We start from the raw sequence: 20,579 nt of genomic DNA on the forward strand, positions 1-20,579 counted from the left end.
GTTAATTGGTTAAATTTTGCTTTGCCACCTGTATCTGAAGGCTCAACTTGCTTTTGAATTCTAAGACCTGGCTCTTCAAGCCAAGTCTTGTTTCCTTAGCAGCAGCACGTGCTAAACCACATCTGATGTTATCAGAGTGTCTGAGGTTGCCCTGCAGCATCACCTAGCCAGAGTTTTTGCCCATGTCTCCCGGTAGCTGCATGCTTCAGATGGTCCACACTGCCTCCATAAGCTGGCAGGGCAGTGGCTTTCAGATCTAAAGATCCTTAGAGAGTGGATCCTACTGTGGCCCTTCTTGGTTACCTCCTATGGGTCCTCTGAGAAATATCTAGAGACTCAGAGAACACAAGCTGAAATTCATCAGAGCTGAGCAACCCAACATCCTAATCCACATCCCTGTCTTTTTAGATAGCTGTTCCTTGTACTGGTGCTGTGAAAGAATTTCAGTGTGCTTCCTAGCGTTACTGTTCTGACCTTGTATGTCAGGTAAAATGTGCAAATAAATGACTCTTTAGGTTCTCTTCCATGTTATGGTCTCATGTTACTTTCCTGTAATGTTATTACATTAGCACTTCAAGCCACCACTCAAATCAGGCTCCATTGTGCTGAAGACAAGACCCGTTTTTAATAACTAATTCCCTTGGTTGTTGGCAATTTGCACTGCAGCCTGACACCATAGCACACAGAAAGAGGAAAGAAAGGTTTGACAAATGTTTGTGGTTATGATTTTACCAAACATTGTGGTCATGCAGGCCCACCACTTATTAAAGAAGTTTCACAAGCTCTTTTGCAAATTTATGGGTCAGGTAGCTTTAGAGAAGTGTATGCATGGATTTTTGAAGGCTAACTTAGCTGGATAAATACTTCTTTTACCTTTTGTTCATTAAATCAATAAGTGTATTAGTGTTCCTTGCAAAGTCTTGTGAGTTTTAGTCCTGGTATATCAATAACCTAACTGTGTGATAAACTATTGCCCCAGTTTCTTTTTCCTGCATGGAGGTAGCATTCATTTCAGACTCCTGCCTAGACTGTGGACATGAAAATCCCAAAATGTCAGGTGACATATCTGCATGCCATGGGAAAATCTGGTATCAACTGGCAACAGTTCCCACTGAGAGGATAAAAAGTCGTCATGGTTGAAATCACCCTGTATCCACAAGAAGATTAATCCCAGCTAGATCAGCAGAGGTTATCACCATGGTAGGTCATGGCCTACCCATCCTCAGCAGCCCAGCAGCAGCAGCTGCATCCTCCTGCTTGGAAACATTGGCTGCATAGTCCAGCAAGTAAAGTTCCGAGAGGGGACTTTCAGAGGAGATGGTGATCAAGGAAAGGACAAGTGATATATATGGATAATTGCAGCTCCATAAATCTGGATTGTAACCACAGCTCATGCACAGATCTTCCATGTTGTGCTGGGCAATTTTTATAATGAAAAATGCTGCAATATTCTAAAGCACTGGGTAAAAACCCAGATTCCCTGTATTCCGGTGTGCTTTCAAAACTCCTAGGTATTTTGACTGTACCTTCCTGTTGTGATGACCATATCTTGTAAATCCCAGAATCACAAAATCTTTTAGTTTGGAAAAGACCTCTGAGATCATCGAGTCCAACCTTTGACTGATCACCACCTTGTCAATTAGACCGTGGCACCAAGTGCCACTTACACTTGTTTCTTGAACACCTCCAGGGATAGTGACTCCACCTCCTACTTGGACAGCCCATTCCAGTGACTGATCACCCTCTCAGTGACAAAATTTCTCCTAGTGTCCAGTCTGAACCTCCTCTGGCAAAGCTTGAGGCTATGTCCTCTTATCCTGTCACTTGTTACCTGGGAGGAGACCAATCCCTACCTGTCAACAACTTCCTTCCAGGCTGGTTGTAGAGAGCAAAAATGTTCACCCTGAGCCTCCTCTTCTCCAGGCTAAACACCCCCAGCTCCCTGAGCTGCTCCTCATAGGACTTGTGCTCCAGACCCTTCACCAGCTCTGTTGCCCTTCTCTGGACACACTCCAGCACTTCAAATTCCTTCTTGTAGTGAGGGGCCCAGAACTGGACACAGGATTTGAGATGCAGCCTCACCAGTGCTGAGTACAGGGGGGCAATCTCTGCCCTGGTCCTGCTGGCCACACTGTTGCTGATCCAGGCCAGGATGCCATTGGCCTTCTTGGCCACCTGGGCACAGCTGGCTCATGTTCAGCTGCTGTCAGCAGCACCCCCAGGTCCTTTTCTTCTGGGCAGCCTTCAAGCCACTCTGCCCCAGCCTGTGGCACTGCCTGGGCTTGGTGTGACCCAAATGCAGGACCCAGCACTCGGCCTTATTGAACCTCATTCTACTGGTCTTGGCCCATTCGATCCAGCCTGCCCAGATCCCTCTGCAGAGCGTTCCTGCCCTCCAGCAAAACAACACTCCCAGCCAGCATGTTGTTTTCCATGAATTTACTGAGGGTGCACTTGATCCCCTCATCCAGATCATTGATAAGGATATGGAACATGACAGGGCCCAATACTGAGCCCTGGAGAACACCACTAAGGATGTGACACCATTCACTCTCTGGGTCCAGCTGTCTACACAATTTTTCACTCAGCAAAGAGTGCACCCATCCAAGCCATTAGCTGCACACTTTTCCTGGAGGATGTCACATGACATATCAAAGGCTTTGCTGAAGTCCAGGGCAACAACATCCACAGTCTTTCTCATCTACTGGGTGGGTAACTGGTCATAAAAGGAGATCAGGTTGCCCAGGCTAATCTGGAAAGGCTGGGTCTGATCCCCTGGTTGCCCTGGATATGCCATGTGATTGCACTCAACATGATCTGTTCCATAACCTCATTGGGCAAATACCTTTCCCTAGGGTGGCATTCGTCTGTAATAGCAGACACATTTTACTAGACATAACATGGTTTATAGTACCCTGCACCAATGTCCCAACCTGGTGACATGATGCTTTTGCTTTTTGACACATTGTATGTCTCCTTAAAACCGTGGCACAGCCAGGATACATCCTCACGTTTACTGCAACGAAACACAAGCCAGTGGCTGGCACTGAACTGCCAACAGTGGGCTAGAGAGTAGGAAGGAGGTAAAAGCTGCTAAAAAGGAGGCCATCAGAGGCTCTCTTAAGAATAGCTTAAGGAGACAGGATTTTTTTCTATTTGTATCTTTTGCTATTCTACTATTTGACTATCCTGTTCATGATTGACTATGAAAATGGCTATGAAATGAAAATAAAAATGACTATGAAATATGAATATTTGGCTTTGACTATGAAAATGAACAATATTTAAATAGCAAATGGTAAGTGTCCATTGAACTGGCCTAATAGTTCACATTGCTAATTTTTTGTTCTCCTAAAGATGCATGTTAGTGCTAAAGGAATGCTCTTTTTTTTCTCAGATCTCTTAAAATCTCTGATGTCTTAAAATTTGTCCCAGAACATGGGCAGTGTTTACATTGTCTTTTTCTCTGAGTTATCTGTCATGCACTGCACCAAAGAGAGACCCTAATCTGCAAGGATTCAGAAGGATTCTGAAGAGGAAAGAAGCAATAGTGACAGGGGAGCCTTCCATGGCTTGGGAGAGACCTATGTTTAACCTGATCTGGCCATATCCATGAAAAAATCCATGTCTGATGAGACTCCAATTGTCCTATTTCTACCCCATTAATAGGGGCTGGTCAGACTTAAAAGTCTTCTCCTCTTCAGTCTATTTTTTCAGTCTTCCAGTGGAGCAGCATATTGTTCCCAGAGGTCACTAAAGTAAAGCCTTTTAGGGCTTCCTCCAGCCAGCCAACTTTCTAAGAATTTGTTAGCATTTTGCAATGTAGAAAAACTGATTACAATAGGTACTTCTGTATTTTAAATACGTGGTCTGCTCTCAGAGCATAGAGCCCACAGGGGTCTCATGCAGTCAAATCCAGTATGTAGACCACCAGCACAGCTATCTACCTCACTGATGTGCTGGAGAACCCATTCTTTGTGTCAATGGAAGGATAGCCAAACTTGAGGCTGAAAGCAGCTTTTCTTCTTACTATAATCTAATTATAATGAATTCAGAAAAGAAGGTTTTATTTCTTTTTTTCCAAATAAATGTCCCTTTCTTTAAAATAGGACATGGAACATCTTCGGAGTCTAGCCCTGTGGACACAAAGCTATTTGTTGTTATGGTGGTAGAGGAAATACAGTGTCAGCAAAGAGGAAGCAGGGGGATAGGGTTTGTTCATTTGTTTGAATTGCTTAAGGAGTACAGTAGGTAAAAGTAGATAAAAGTAACATTCAATAGCTGATAGCAGTTTGCTTGTCCTCAGAGCTAGGAAGGGGATTTCCCAAATACATGGTTGTTATGAAGGTGTCTGGCACGTTTGGTGATAGTGGGCCTAGATCACTTCATGACAACTGGGTCCTCAGAGCATGATGAGATTAAACAATTAAACAAAAAATGTCCCCTCAGACAGTAGGCCACACTACATACATCCTTGCAGATATTTTTGTTGATCATGGAGATGGGTCTTGCCATTAAAAAATTACAGTGCCTCTTGTGTTTCTAGTTTTCACTTCTGAACCAGGCTGGGAACCATATATTCCAAAGTACAGCTGTATTGGAGATGTACTCAGAGACTCACTGAAACACAGCACTTACGAGTTTTGTAGTTGGCAATGGCAAATACACCTGTCCATGTACAGGAAATGTCTATTCCCTCAAAGACATGCGGTGCCACTTAAATGTCACAGCTGTGTCTCGTGGAAGATCCAGCTGCTCCTATCACACTCCCTACTTTTCATGAATTTCAATCTATTTCACCAGGAAAGACTGGAGGAACAGAGAAGGTGGAAGACTGAGAAACAGGTTATGAGTTGTGCAAGATGGAGAAAGTGCTAGGACAACCTTGCTGAGTTACTGTGATGGGTTATGGACAGGCAGTAAATATTGCTGCAATAACTCACAGGTCTGTTCTAAAATTACAATTTTTTAAAAAAATCTGTGAAAGATAGTATCCATCCAGCCCAGAATCCTGCCTTCAATAGTGAGTACAAATGGATGACCAGGGGAAAACAAGAACAGGGCAAGTCTTTATGACACCCTCATACAAGTATTCCTCAAGGCTCTGTCTCAGAAAGTGTCTGTCTTGAAACCCATCTGATCTACTTCATCTATAACATCATTTGAAAATCAAAAGATTCCACACATTTTCCAGCTGCTGCATGGTGAACCTTGTCACAATTTTTTCATTTCGATTTAGTGCTTACCGGCTTCATGGAGAGCTGTCAGGTCTTGAATCAGAAGAGACAGTGAACAGCAGATTCCAATTCAACCATTCCATTCCAGATTTCAAAGACTTTCATCATACCCCTTTTACACCATCTTTCTTAAAAGCTGGAGATGATCCATTCCACTCATTTGTAGTGATAGATGCCGCATTAATGTAACAAATATATAGTCCCATTGATGTTTTAAATATTTTCTCAGAGTAAGCTTCAAAACAATACACAGAAAAAGAAAGCATAAGGGTTCCTTCAAAATATCTAAATGAAAAGACTGAAGAATTGATCCTTTCATAAACTTTATCCTCCCTGAATGAGGAAGCAGATGAGTGGAAAAGGAGGCAGAGGAAACACTGTGATTGTGTAATGAAATATTACATCAGGATGCACCCACTCAATCCCCTCAGTCAAAATCTACCCAAAACATGCTCTAAGTGTCCACCAGCAATCCATAGCCCACTTTAGAAGCTAGTCTGCCAGAGAGCTCATGGCTTCTCTGCTACCTGATTTCTCCTAACCAAGCTATATTCAAACACTGTCTCTGTGGCTTTCAGTTATTTGCTGGGCTCACCATTTACCTTCAAAACAACAATATCAACTGCAAGAAAGAATATTTTATGGTAGTCTGTATAACACTCCACTGTGTAGTTACTTTCAGCAGTTCAATGGAATTACCACTCCCAAAATCTCTCAAAACTGGGCCAAAGAAAGCTCTGGAGAAAGGAAAACCAGCACATTTGCTGATATGGAAACCAGACAATGAAGAAGGACTGCAATTTTTCTCTCATTCACAGGGCTCCCTCCTAAGAGTAAATAAAACTCTTGTCTGTTATCTCTGCCCACAGCAAGTGAGCAAAGATAAATAAACACAGAAAATGCTTGATGATTGAATTGACAGAAACCTCTGAGAAATGAGGGGACAAAGAGGGTTTGACAGACATGAGTAGGAAAAAGAGGAAGAGCCTCTCTGTGATCAAGGGATAGGTAGAGATCCCTCTCTCTGACTAGGAAGATTGCAGAGAGTGGCTTTTTGAACTCAAGAGCTCACCCAAAAGAACAACACTACCTTCAAAGAGAGAACAGGCATGAACCATGAGATGATGAAGCATCAGTAGGTGAGAAACTGCTGGAAAGGGTGGACTATAAAAGTTGCCATCCAACTTGTGTATTTGTCTTCCTCTCTTTGGTTCTTTACACTACACGTGGGCCTGGAATTTCAGAAGTTTCTGTCTTTTCCAAAGTGGAGACTTCCTTCTCAAGAGGGGCAGTTTGCCACAAGAACTCTTTACCACTATTCCTTCCTTTGCAGTAAGGCAAAATCCTCAGAAGCAGTGTCATCCTGTAGTTGCTTTGATCCTACTGTCCAGATGACGTCCTTTGCCATTGTGCTAGAAGAACACGGGAAGAGAGAGCATTTTTAGAACTGAGAACTGCAAACCCCATAGAGTTTGCAAGCAAATTTGTGATCCACACATCCATCAGCAATGCTCTGTTAAGTGATCGATTAACATCAAAGTAGTTAACCCTTGATCAGTAGTTGTAAGAAGAACACCTTCAGCAAGGCAACAGCCACATGCTTTGGACCACAGAGGTGTGCCTTGCTGTCCCTTTGCTGCTGCTGCAGCTCTGGAGTGAAGCCTCAGGAGTAATGCAGCTGCTGCTGGTTAAGTCGCATTGTAGCATAACACATAATCTAGTTCCCTGCTCGGCAACAGTTCTTTCTAGAGCTCAGAAAGGGCACTGTATGGGGCAATGCTATTTGAAGTTCCTCCTTAAAGCAACTGTTCAGTTTTACTGCCCTTTCCCTGTGCCACAGCAGCAGCAGACGCAGTGAGGAAAGCTGTAGCTGCCATTGCTTGGAAAATGAAGCAATAGTTGCCTGTTTTGTAAAACTGACCACATCAGTGGCAGTGGCTAAGGAGGTCTGCCTGGACGCCTGAGTGTGTGCTACCACAAAAGTGTGGCTATGGAGGGAAGGGAGCGTGGTGAGATGGGCTGGTGGTACTGATCATTATGAAGTGGCTGCACGGAGACTTCCCACGTGTTTATAACAGAGAGGCCCCACACACTAGGCATTCAGCCCTGTGAATCCCAGGTCTCAGCAGTAGTGTGACAGACATGGGAGACATGGCCACAGCACCAAAATAAGTAGGAGGAAATCCCTCAAGTGAAAACAAAGACTCAAAGTCATTTCCTCTGAGCTGAACAGAAAGAGATCTGTGTTGATACAGCTATTACACACCAGACACAACACAACAATTCTCTTGCAAACAGCATAGGCCCTTCTTGCTTTCTTCTAGACTGAAATGTGAGAGATGAACTTTACAAGATCTTTTTCTCTCCGTGTGGTTTTGCAGTGACAGTTTCTGTAAGTCGGACCAGGCTCAGAGAAGGAAAGAAGGTAAAGAAGAGAGCCTGCACACCATCTTAGTACAGACCCTGAACTCTGCAGTTCAACACAGACACCTGATGGGTGCAAAAAAACCACTTCAGTTATTTGGGCTGCAGGTTTGGGGTGGCTGGATGCAACTGTTATGCATGGTTATGTATGAAGGAATGCACTGGAGGATCACTGGGACATGAGCCGATCTGCGATGGGCATTAAAGAGGAGCAGCCTCGGGGTGCACAGCCCACTCGGGATGGGGGCATGCTGTGCCCACCGCCACTGCTCGGCCCAGCCCGGAGCCCTGCGAGCACGCACTCTCACCGTGGTTTGGTATGAGGAATGTCCTAGCCAAAGTACAGCTTTCACACAATTTAAAGACAGCTGGGGCCAAGAACCTAGATTTTGGGAGTGAGTTTGCAACGGGTTCAGAGTTATGCGATTTGCCTTTTTCTTGTCCTACACGGAGACGATTCCAGGCAGCTCCCGACAGGTCTGTTGGGTGTGGGACACCTCAGTTCAGCTTTTCGTCGTGCCGCACCTGCCCCGAGCGCGGGGAGCTCCGGGACAGCACCGCCGCCCCGCGCAGCACCCGCCCCCGCCGCTTCCTCCGCCGCTGCCCGCGGGGAGCCGCGCTCGGCGGGAGCAGGCGGAGGAGGAGGAGGTGCCTTCCCGGGCCGGAGCGGGGCAGTGCGGTGCCTCTCTCCCTCCCTCCGTCCCTCCTTCCGCATCCCTCCACGCCGCCGGCGCCAGGGCTCCTTCCGCGACGGCGGCCGGGACAGGCAGGTAAGGCAGAGCCGGGGCTGCCGGGCTGAGGGAGCTGCGCGGTTCATTGCAGCCCCGGCGGACTCGCTGCCGCCGCGGGGAGCGGTGCGGGGGGAGCCGCAGCACGGAGCGGGGACACTGCTGCCTCTGCGGACAGGTGTCAGCGGGAGCAGTGACAAAAGCTGCCTCTTCAACCTCTGCTTAAAATTGCTCTAATCTGTGTCCTATCAGGGGTTGTGGCCGAGGCTGCCAACTCCGTTTGAAATCCAACATTGCGGAGTATTTCCTTGTTTATGTGACTTTCTTCTCCGAGTCTTACATCTGTGTAGCCACTGTGCTTTGCTAAGACTGTTCAGCCACGTCTCAAGGCAGAATTTGCCTTCTGTGTGAGTTCAGTCACCCTAGTAATTCCTCCTGCTTTGTGTCCCACATCGGGTTATGCTTTCTCGGCAATGAATGCTCTTACACAGCCTTGTGCTGAGGTACAGCACACCTGCTGCCAGTGCACTGGTGATGAGCCTTCCGTGGTGCTTTTCCACAGGCTTCCCTTCTACACCCCTGTAAGCTGGAACAGGTAATTATTTGAGCTGTAAACTGAGCTTTTAGTACAGGCATAGACATGAGCTCCCTGCTTGAAATGACAGATGATAATCTGAAATACTTAGGGTTGTTTCATGAGTCAAATAAGTGAGACTGTGGCTTCTAGAGGTGGAAAAACTGACAGTAGTAGAAATGCAGACAAAAAGGGTATCTTGCAAGTACTTGCTTCTGGGGCATTTGTTTTCACTTGAGAGCACATGTTTGTGATACTTTTTCTGATTGTCTCACCTGTGATAGAGGGTGAAGTTTTGTTTAATTTCTCAGAACTCTTCAGAGACTGGAAGATGGGTTATTACTTACTGCTGTCATACAAATGTTTAGAGTATTTTGGGCCATCAGAAAGCACATGCTTTTCTTTCTGGTACACCGGCTGTGCTGCTCAGATCATGTCAGCTGTGCAGAAGAGGCGCTTTAGGTGTCCTGGTCTCATTTGCTGGGTGCTGCTCTTGTAGGTGGGGATGTAGCTCCCAGAGAGGGAGTTAGTCATAGCCATTTGATGGCTTGTAAGGGGACTGCAGCAGGAAAGAGCCCATTTGCTATCAGACTTTCCTTTGGTACTCTTCATGTTTCTCTGGGGTTTTATTTTATATGTTTTATTTGTTGTGAAATTACGTTTTATCGTTAAATGATCACATTTATCTCTGCATTTAGTTCTTAATGAAAGGGTGCCATATACATTCCTCTAAATTTCTAAATGAATATTATGCTTGTTTTGAACCAAATGCTTGATTTCTATGTGAGCTTGTCTGCTGAAACCACTGAAAGCAGAGTAGTGTGGTTATGTTTGGCACCTTATTTTGTTTTAATAAGGTAATCTCATAGGCGTGAAAATCAAAAACATACTGGCAGTTAGACCTCTGTCTTGGAGGTACTCTAGTTATCAACTGCCAGGCTTGCTTTTATAAGCCCTTCAAAATTCATTGGAGTGCCACTTTTTGTTAAATGTTAATATAGAATTTTTCAAGTATTTAAAACTTTTGAAACCATTGACTGTGAGGCAGCTTGAGCGATGTCCTAAGTTAAATCACATTTTAATTCTTAGTTGTAGGCATTGTGGATTTGGCATTGTAGTGTATCCACTAGGCTGACTGCCTACAAGTGATAAAAAGAGAGAAAAATAGTAGAGCTGATAAAACGATATTAGCTCCATAGTTTTTCATCTTCCCCTGAAACAACATTGTATTCAGAAATGCTATGATGTGTGGTGTCCTGTAATAAAGTTAAAATAACTGAGAAGTGGTTAATTTCACAGAATTGCTTGGAAACATCAAGAAAGGTCTTCCCCTCCACCAAATATAGGTGCAACCTGTTGTAGATTTCATTCCTTCTGTGTTGTGCTGGGTTATGAACTGGATACACAACATAGGGTGCAGAATGGTGTAAGTTTCATACAAATATTTATGCTTCAAATATGCAAAACATTTTCTGTTTCTTAGACAATAGAAGTCTGTGCTGCCTGCTGTCAATGCAAAGGTCATGGAAAATACTCTTTAGCCTTTGTTAACCATTGATGTCTAAGATGTTTTTCTACTTTTGCTTGGTTTGACTTTTTTCAGTAACCTTTTCACTGCTGAACTTAGAACTGTGCTTTAAAAAAGGCAGGTTTGTGTATGCCAAAGAATCAATTGTAGCAGTCTGCAATGACTCTCCTGCAGAAATAGTATAACGAAATACCACTATAAAAACTGAAAAATATGGAAAACAGTGCTCAAAGAGTGGAGTACAGGTTGGCATGGTGAAGAAAGCCCGAGATGATGGACCTTTTATATCTCTAATAACAAATGTACTCTTGAAGGACATCTATCTTATATTTTTGGATTTGTGCTGCATATATTTTGTTATTATATAGATGCATTTATGTGCACAGAATTACCAATACCTTGTCTAGAAAGTGTCAGCAATGATTAGTCAGTTGTTGTACTGTGGAAATTAGAGTGATGAAGTTCATTAAATGACCTGCTGACACCCACAGCTTTCTCCATTATGCCAAATAGAAGGGAAAGGCTCTCATCCTGCTCCTAATTTCAGAGGGATCAGCTCAATTTACCCTTATTCTCCTGGCCAGGGTCTTATGCTGGGAGTAGGCATTAGAGGTATTACTGATAAAATGGGACACAACTCTCCAGAAACCTGTGAAAGTGCACCTGTGTTTTAACAAATGGTCAGTCAGGTCTCAATAAATGTATTTTTGTTAATGAAGCATTTTATTTCTAGAGGCAAATCAGCAGTTTGCTCTGTCAGCCCTCAGACCGAGGAGCAAGCTCTCCTTCTTCTGGCCTCTAAGTGTATTTTCTGAAGGAAAAAGCATTAGGAAAGAAAGCAGTGTGCAAGTGAGGGAAACTAGTGTTTGGGTGTCCATGTATGCTCTTTGTCTGGTGTGGCAGAAGAGGAACTGGGAAACAGAGGCTTGTGATTGACCACTGCCCCGTGGCCATTACAGCACTGGCAGTTCTCAGTCATCCCCTGCCCTGCTCAGCCGCACGGGCTGTGATTCACAGTCAGGGAAAATACCACGTGAGACAAGAGCTTGAAAAATAGATAGGCAGCTATTTACCCGTGTGAAGATGAGTCTCATTGTACTTTGTGGGGAGGGGAGCAGGTTTTGGCAGTTTCCTGGGCAAGGAGGTGGGATGGAGGGAGAGCCATTTCTTGCAAGTACTGTGAAGGGGTCACTGTGTTCAGATGGGATTGTGAAATCTTGGGAAGAGTTACAGAAGTCTCCTGAGAGTAGGTCTGTCCATTGTGGGCATGGTTTACCTTTCTTAGGAAGAACAACTTCACCTAGAAGTTGTCTGGTTTTGACAATACCGAAGCACTTAGGAGGAAAATGGTGGTTCAATAAAGCGCATGCTTAGCTTGGTGTGGTCCAGCCTTGGTACAGTGGGCAGCAGATACAGTTATTCAGGAGCCTGCTGCAGAGAGAAGAGTTGCCTGGGGGGGTTTGATCCTGTCCAACAGCTGTTTGCCATCTGCTGAGGCCAGCTGTGGGACTCAGCTTTTGGTGACAGGAAGGAGAAGTGTTTGGCCATGTTTGCAGTCACAGCTCCTCTTGAGAAGCAAAGCACCAGGCTGCCAACTGGGCTACCCTGTTTCAGCTCTTAACTTAAAAATCCTATGCAACATTAAACAAATGCAGGAAAAAGGAAAAGAAAAATGTAGTGTGCTGAGGCATGTGGGACCTGGGCAAAGGCTTTCTTGGCACTCCTGCTTTTCCTCATTTACATTTCTCTTATCAGCAGATGTGTGAATGGGTACCACTTTGCCACACATAGGGTATAACTTCACGTAGGCTCAAGTAGGTCACAGCTGAGTTTCCTGTGAGGAGGGGTTCTGTTCAGCCCTGTGCCTATTACAAGCTGTGATCTGATTAACTTGTAAGCTCTAGGCCTTGTTTTCACTTGAATGTGGGGCAGAAAAAAATGGCTTTGGGTAGTAAAGGAAACAGGATTCTTCCTTCTGAACCAGGGTCTGGGCAGGACACTGGGGACCCTGCCCTTCCAGTGAGTGTGGACTGTACATTAGACTGGGACAAACTCTTGACCATTTATGTTTATGAAACAAAAAAGGCCTTTTTTGGTTGTTTGGTTTTTTTTTCTCCACAGGATAGTCATGTAACTCACCATCAGACCTAGGCAATATCTGCTCTTTCATTTTAGCTGAGCATTGTAAATCTCTCCCAGGCAGCCCTGTGCGCAAATCTTGTCAAATTTGCTGTGCTATCTTGCAGGGTAGATGAGGTAACCAGAATACATCCATTAATACATTCAGTGTTGCTTCTTGTCCTGTGAATTATGGGATGTCCTATATCACAGGGCCAAGCTCTATACCTTGACGGAAAGAATAACTGTGTGTGTTTGCCCTGGCTCCCTCCCCAATTATGAGCATCTCTTCCTGGCTGAAGTTGCAAACCACATCAATTTCCAGTGCCACGGTGGGAGGAGGAGAAGAGAGGGGACTTGCCCACATTGGATCACATGACTCAATTTGAGGGATGTGGTCTTAACGTGCTAAGTGAATTGAGCTGAATGGACCTCTTTTTCTGTCTCATGGGAGATCCCCTAAATTGGTAATAAGTATACTTTGGGATCTCTTGAAATTAAAATTTCTACCTAATCTGTACCTGGCAAAGATGCTTGAAATAATGTTTTTTAACATGAAGAAATGTAGCACTCCATTATTAAAAGTGGCTGTTTCAAAACTGCCAGTGGAACTTGAATTCAGCTCACTTACACATAATTTGTTTCGTATTTAGTTATGTAGCCGTATGTGGTTTTGCTTTCCCTTCAGGCAACTATTTCTTTCAGACCATGGCTGGTCAGGCTGTTTCAGTTTGCTTTGTCATGCTCAGCCATGGGGACATCTCCTCTCAAAGCTGTGGGCTGGTATCAGGCTTGCAGCTTAGGTGGCCTCTCAGTCATCCTCAGTGACCCTTGTGTATAGGAGGTTTGGTTGCTGGAAGGAGACATATTTACAGCTCCAGTGTGTCAGATGGGCTGTGAGGGTTTGATTTATCAGCAGGCATTTTGGGAGAATGGCACGGTGAAAGGCTGTGAAGTGTGAGAGCAGTGAGAGGAGGGCCATCATTCTGTGTCAGGGACTGCAGATGGCCTCTTTGCCACCACAGCAGCTTTCTACTCCCTCCAAGGCACTCTCTCCAACCATGAAGAGGATTACAGCTTTCTGATGAAAAAAGTTAAAGTCATGGGCAAGCAGCAAAATTCCCTTAATTTGGTTTGGTTACTTTTCTGGATCTCTTAAACTGAAACTAACTCTGAAAGTCAGTGTGATGCAGGTACTCCCCATGAGAACTGAGACCTAGCTATAAAGGACTGTCCTTTTCAGTCCTGTCTTACCCTATCTTGTCCTATCTTACCTTTGCAGTGCCTCAACTTTACTCCTTGTAAGTTGGACCTCAATGGGACTGGATCATGGCAGCCCAAGTTCTGATGATGCTTGATTGATTCTCTAATATCCTAGTATCTCACCATAAATAAACAGAGTGGAGTAAGATACTATCAAGCATGAATGACTGCATTGCATGATGTCTCCAAGAGTTTAAGCTGAATGCTGTTCCTTAAGATCATAATGTCGTGTGACACCTGACAAGTGCTCTCGTTCCCTGTTTAACTCGCAACAGTTGAAACACCTCAACATCTGAGATGTGACATCAAGGAGAGCAGAGATAACAAGCAGCTTTGCTAGAGATGCTCACTACCTTGCATTAGTGAGAAGAAAGGGAAAACACAAGACCACACCACTGCCTCAGCTGTGTTTATTTTCAGATTCAGTGAGAAATTTTTCTCTGAATTAATACGTGTATCCTGCCATGAGTGAAGCTGAAGTCCTTTGGTATTCCTTGTTGCTTAGGATGCACCATATGTGAAGAAGAAATTCTTCAAGGTCACAGCCTGGCTTTTCAGTCCTGTATGTGGAGACATTATTAATGAGTGGCTGAAATGCAAGTAAAAGCAAAGAATTCTTTCACTACTTCCCACGGGTAAACAAGTGTTCAGCCATCCCCAAGAATGCAGGTCTGCATCATGCAAAACAGTTTCTTGGGAAGACAAACAGGGTAACTCCAAACATCCCCCCTTCATCCTTCTTCCCTCCACTTTATATATGGAGATGATGTCATATGGTCTGGAATATCCCTTTGGTCAGTTTGGGTCATCTGTCCCAGCTGTGTCTCCTCCTAATTTCCCATGTATCCCCAGTCTCCTTGTCAGTGTGCTGGTACAAATAGCAAGAAAAGGCCCTGGCTTTGTGCAAACACTGCTCAGCAATAACAGAACCATCTCTATATTGTCAACATTGTGATCAGCACTGTTTCAAAACATAGCCCCATATTAGCTACTGTGACGAAAGTTAACTCTACCCCAGCCAAAATAAGCACACCTCTCCAACATAACAGGGTAAGAGAGTCTGGAATCACAAGATAAGAACGCTGACCTTGCCAACACCACTGCTTTGCTGTGCATGGGAACAGTAGTACAACACCTCAGCCAAAATGTAACTGGCTGGTTGTGTTCAATCTCTTGCACTTGTTTTGTAGCAGAGGGGATGTATCCTAGTGAAAACAACACTGGGAAAACTTGACAAATGAGAACTTGGATATTTTCTGTTCCCCACTCTCTGCCTTGGGCTTTTCCTCATGCACAGAAGGCAATTCTGACCTGTAACTTTAAATATATCAGCACTGTCTGTTGACACTAGTCAGTTGCTCAGTAGATGTGAAAAAGGAACATTTATCAAGTGACCTTATAATACTACCTCAAAATAAAAACTTTGAGGGGAAATACATCCATTAATCAATATGTGAGATGGGGTCGGTAGTTCATCATCTGAGTCAACTTCACAGTTTTGTCTTCAGCAGAAATTCTCATGTTTATTGAAGTATTTCTTACTGTGTAGCTTCCACACAGTCTAGAAGGTGGAGAAAAAGTAGCTGTTAGGGAAAAAGGTTCTTGGAGTGTTTGGAAAGAAATAACTGAGGAAGTATTAGTCATTCCCTGTGCATAAAACCAGTCATAATTTGTATGTATTTCAGTATTTTAGTTACACCATGTCAAAAGAGTATCTTGAATACTGAAATAAATTGAGCTCATTTTTGGTATAATAGATCACATCCTTACCTGAGATTGTATAACATTTGAGAAAACAAGTTCAAATTGTGAAGGAAGTGAATTAACTTGACCCCTTTACAGTAGTTAAAAAGAAGGATGCCCTCAGGCACTATTGATCTCTTTTCTTTCCCATAGATTTGATTTGTTTTTCTCAGGTTTGCAATTTTGTGTACAATAGCAATTGTCCTTCTACTTGATAGGAAGCTTTAGGATTCCTTAACAGAGTTAGAGGCAACCTCTGATTTAATAGAGCTTTTATTTTTCCGGCCCTCTAAATCTTCAGCTTCCTGGAGAAGTAGGAAAATTTTTTGCACGAGCATTGCCCATTTCCTTTGCCAATCTCATCTTTGCCTGTTTCTTTAGTAAGTGGGTGTTGCTGTTTCTCTTCCCTTCTTATCAGCAAGGGATTTTTGGAAGAAGAATGAGGCAGCTCTCTGCTTTACTAAATGTCCACCCAGTGCCACAGCTAGTGGGTCTACTGGTACTGGTGGAGCAGCCTTGGTCTCTGTAGAAGTGAAGCATATAGACTCTGCTCTTTAGGAGCTTCTGCTCCTCCAAACCTATGTGTCATGCCAGTTTGGAGGGAGTTCTTCCATGTCCCTTTCTAACCTTACTTTGAAAAAACTTGCCAGAATAAAGTGGATTGTTTCCTTTCAAAGGTGTGTAAACATGTAAGAGGCACGAGTATACCACTTACCTCTTCCCAGTTCAGACCCTGTCCTTCCCATTCTGTTCTTGCTTTGTCTTTTGCCTCTTCTCTGTCAGCTGAGGGTCAGTTATATTTGTTCATGTAAACCAAGCCAATGTTCTTCACCAGACCTTTATGCTGCACAAGTGAATTAGCAAATCTGTGTGTGCTCTGCCTCATCTTGCCGCCTACAAACTCCTCGCAGCATCCTGAAGTCCTGGTGATGGCACCATCGAGGGCAAAAACTGCTTTATGTCAGCAGAAAATTGTTTGCCATTTTCACTCTGTTTTATACTTGTATTTAGAATAGAAATAAACCTGAGCTATGAAGTCTGGACCTGGGAAAATCTGCTATCTCCCTTTTAAGGGACATAGATTTGATAGATTTGATATTAATATCAAATACTGACGTTTCAAAGTCTTTTTCTTTTTCACCTTGCTTTCCCGTGTCCCAAACTAATTTCTAGCTTTATTGTCTTGCAGCAAAGAATGTTAGAAATGATGGAGGTTTTTGATCTGAATAAACTGAAGGCAAAATAGTCAATGCAAGTTTATAAATATTGCAAAGTTTTTGTGTGGAAGAAGTAAGAAAATCTACAAGTACTCAGCTCTAGAGGAATGAATAAAAATACAAGAAGCTGTTGAGGATAATGAAAATTGATTGGTATGGTTAATTTGTGTGGTAAATTGATTGGTATTGGTTAATTTGTATGGTATCCCATAGTGTTCCTAACTCAAAGTTAGTACTAAATAATTTCAAGAAGAAAATGTTCATGTCAACAGATTTTCTCCTTCATGGATGGTAATAAAGTAATTTTTGTTTCATAAAACAGAGGTTTCTTTCCTAAATAATTTAGTTGTGAAGAAGGTACCGTATAAAGCTATGGAATGATAACGTGGTAACTGGAGTGTCCTGCTCTCAGGAAATCCCAGTAAGGAGCAATAGCTGAGTTTGTAAATTATTTGGAGACGTGTACATACCATTCTCCTAGATCATCATTGTAAGAGGAAAGAAACTCTTTTGGTTAAAAAAAATCCGAACTTGCATATAGTGCAAGTGGTTTCCGAGAGTCTGCTGTTAAAAAAAAAAAAAAAAAAAAGAGGAGGAAAAAAAGTAAATCTAAATGTTTTTTTACTTCCCCTTTTTATGATACATGATACATCTCAGATATCATTACAGTACTTTCCCCTGAATTTGGATTTAAAAATGATAACAGGTTTTTCCTAAAGTGTATTTCTTTTGTATTTGCATTTCTGTGAAATTTACCTTTTGAACGGGGATTAATAACAGTTGTGTTTTATTTTTTGGAGTTTGAATTTGCAACCCTAGATATGGGGCAAAAAGACAATACAAGAGTGTATTTTGCAACCCTTGCTTACACTGAGTATTAATTATTCAAATGAGCCTGTGCTGGATACTTATGTAAATAACTGTTCACATGTCACTCAATTTGTAGTTTCATGATAATGCAAAAGAAGCTCCAGCAGAAAAAACAGGGTAAGGAGTTCTCCTTTTCTTCTTCCTTCTGCACTATTTCTGCTCTCTACCCAGAGGAGCAGCATGCTGCCTGTTCACTTACCCCACTGCAGATGTTTGCAGGGACACAATATGAGCTTGGTCAGCAAACTGATCTGAATTAAGTAAAATGAAGGGGGAAAAATATTCTGAAATTTACAGATTTGAGTAAGAATTGCAAGGTACCACTTGGGTTTTTAAAATCAGCATTTGATACTTGCAAAAATGGAAGTAGTGAATATTGTATATTATTTTTAATCTGCTGCCCTAGGAGGTACATTTTCAATGGTAAGTATCCAGATCTGGAGTTGACATGGGTTTGGATTGATGTGTCCCAAATCTGAAATAAAGTCGTTGTGCATGATGCGTTAAATCCAAGTCAGAAAGTTGAGAATGCTGATTTGTTAGAGGGATTGTCTTGAATGCCCATCAGCTTAGCATTAAGACTTTGCACTGAAGGACCCAAATGCCTAGGGAAATGTTACCATCACTAAGGAGGTGTTGAAACTCAGAAAACAGTTCCACCTTGATTTGATTTTTATTTTCAGCCACAAATATTTCCTGTTGGTGTTCCTTTTGAATCATTGTGATAAAAATGTTTTTCAGAAATAATTTTTTCTTGTGGGCCCCTCCATAACTATGTGTGATACAATTTTGTGCTATAAAAAGTGACAATTACCTATTACATTTGGGTCAGACTGGATGCACTTTCTCTTTTCTACTCACTAGAACTTGCACTGGGAGTTTCATACATTTATTCAGCTTTCTGAATGTTAGATGTGCTTACAGTCCAACCTGCTTATGGTGACTAATTGTTTCAATAAACAAACACAATCTGGGAGCTGGCAGTGGGAACCAGAAGATACGTGGGTAGTGTTGCAACACCTGAGCTTACCACATCCCTTAGTGGCTCAGTTTTCCCCAGTGAAAACTGTGAAAGGTGGCATGCATGAGAAGCAATGTCTGCAAGAGAAAATGTACTTTGTGCAGTTTGACCAATACTGAGTTAGAAGGCTTATCTGAACAGTTGTTTTCATTTGTTTTGAGGAAGGTGTATGGTGACTTCATGGCTTTACAGGTGAATATTTGTATGATGTGAAGATGGAAAATGCAAGCTGATGCAGATATTTTGATACTTAAAGTTGAAAATGTTTTCCCACCCTGAGAAAAGCTGTAAGTCTTTCTGATTCCAGCCATAATTCTGACTTTTCAGCATCTCTGCAAAGTAGATGGTATTTGTTATCGTGTAACTAAGGTTGGCAGGGAGCAGGGCAATTCCTTGGCACCAGGCGGATTGTGAAAAGTTTATGTTGGGTGTCAGCCTGAAACTCCCACAGCTGTTTGTAACGAGATAACAATGTGTCATGTAAACAGCTTCATGTTCTGAGGGATGGTCTGGGAACAATGGAGTATTTGGGGGAAAGGGGGGCAGGGAAAATGTGCAGAAAATGTCTAAAACCTTACTGAAGAAAAGTGGTGACGTATGGGTTTGGTAAGATGTAAGCGTGGCTGTTACAGGGGCTTCTTAATGGAGCACTGCAATTTTGAAAAAGAGCTTTCAGAATAATAGGTGAGGGTTCAGTTATCCTGAGCCTTATTTATTGAAACAGAAATGTGTTTAGAGCCATTGACTTGGAAATAACCCCAAATAAAACAGGTTTCTGTGACCAAGGCTGATCTTGTGACCTGGGAAACTGGTTCTAATCAGCTGAGATCTCCATAGCAGAGATAGTTCAGTGTAGCAACCAGGTGCAGACATTGATCAATTACATTATTGATGTTTCTACTTTTTAACCCTGATTTTGTCAAAAGGATTTTTTTGGTTCTTCTATCATGTTAATATAACCTGGTAGAGAAAGGAAATACATTAGCATTATCAGTATTGAGATTTGAAATCATAGTTTATGATTTGAATCCTTCTTGTGCTCTCTAATTCAGCACTCTAGGGATCTCTGTGTTCACAGTTTCTAAGATGGATAATAATTATGTTTTCCTTAAATACAAGCAGAGAATTTTTACTATTGAGAACAGCAGAATTTTGAGTGGGAGAGCTTATGATGGGAGCCCTTCAAGTTTTGTGTGCGTTAAGCTGGTCTGAAAGTTAATACTGACTTTTAATTTTTTGAACACATTTATATTTTTAGTTTATGGTAATTTTCTTCCTTCTGCAATTATCTTTAAGATTGCCAATTTACTTTTAGAAGAGCAATAAATCAGAACTGGGCAGATTTAGTAGTTAAATAACATATCCAAGACAATTACTGATTAAAAAAGATCTGCCTTCTTCCCAGGAATGTAATATGACAGATAACCAACAAAATGTATGTGTGCATGCATATCAGAAGAAGAGAAATAATAAAAAGAGATTATTCATAATAATCACCATTTGCCATCCAATTATCATATTTGAGTTATGCGTCTTAGCCTGATCTTCCATGTAAGCCACCGAATATTCATTTTTTACATTTGAAGAGGTATTCGTAGAAAAGGAAAGGATATTTTAATACAGTTAACAACTATTTCCAGCTGTTGAGATAGCAGGAGTATAGGATGTGAGAGCTCAGCTGGTCAAACCAAGGAGTGAAAAGTAGTATCAAGACTAGGAAGGCAAAGGGTATTGTTTCATGTATTGTGACAGCAATTAATTACATGTTTAGGCACAAAACAAAATGAGAGGCACTAAAGTGAGTTTGTTTACATTTGATTTTATTAAAAATTAAATTGTGTAATGGAATGTTGTGA

At 42.4% G+C, this 20,579-nt stretch overlaps 1 protein-coding gene across 1 annotated transcript in view; it reads left to right on the plus strand.

The window, feature by feature from the left end:
• Positions 1–8,272: 8,272 nt before the first annotated feature.
• The window catches only part of TEC (tec protein tyrosine kinase), a 46,241-nt gene continuing 33,934 nt past the window's right edge, over positions 8,273–20,579 (plus strand). Inside the window, exon 1 of the mRNA XM_085059017.1 lies at positions 8,273–8,431. The gene's annotated coding sequence lies outside the window, so the exon portion shown is untranslated. The remainder of the gene's footprint in view (positions 8,432–20,579) is intronic.

The sequence above is a fragment of the Lichenostomus cassidix genome, chromosome 4 (genome assembly GCF_008360975.1).
Source record: "Lichenostomus cassidix isolate B80296 chromosome 4, HeHo_3.0, whole genome shotgun sequence".
Lineage (NCBI taxonomy): Eukaryota > Metazoa > Chordata > Aves > Passeriformes > Meliphagidae > Lichenostomus > Lichenostomus cassidix.